Below are 528 nucleotides of genomic sequence, written 5' to 3' on the forward strand. Positions count from 1 at the left end.
TGGTGCTCTATGCATGTGTCTTGTACTCTATGTGAGTGTCTGCTGCTCGATGTGAGTGTCTGGTACTCTATGTGAGTGTCTTGTACTCTATGTGAGTGTCTGCTGTTCTATGTGAGTGTCTGGTGCTCTATGCATGTGTCTTGTACTCTATCTGAGTGTCTGGTGCTCTATGCATGTGTCTGGTACTCTATGTGAGTGTCTGCTGCTCTACGTGAGTGTCCGGTACTCTACGTGAGTGTCCGGTACTCTACGTGAGTGTCTGGAACTCTACGTGAGTGTCTGGTACTCTTTCTGAATCGGTCAGTAGTACTATTAGCATGTGAGAGATTGAGTATCACTAAGGCTCAGGTACTGTGAGTGAGTATAATAGTCAGTCTGTATCTTTCAGCATCTAATACTGGACATGTATTTCAGAATCACTATCTGTCAGTCTTTGCTACTTCATGTTAATGTGGGATTCATTATGTAACCTTCAGTCTCTGGGACTGTTTGCAAGTCTGGATTCATTCTACATACAAATTTCAGCAC

Source organism: Heterodontus francisci, unplaced genomic scaffold, assembly GCF_036365525.1.
Source record: "Heterodontus francisci isolate sHetFra1 unplaced genomic scaffold, sHetFra1.hap1 HAP1_SCAFFOLD_58, whole genome shotgun sequence".
In the NCBI taxonomy this organism is placed as follows: Eukaryota; Metazoa; Chordata; class Chondrichthyes; order Heterodontiformes; family Heterodontidae; genus Heterodontus; species Heterodontus francisci.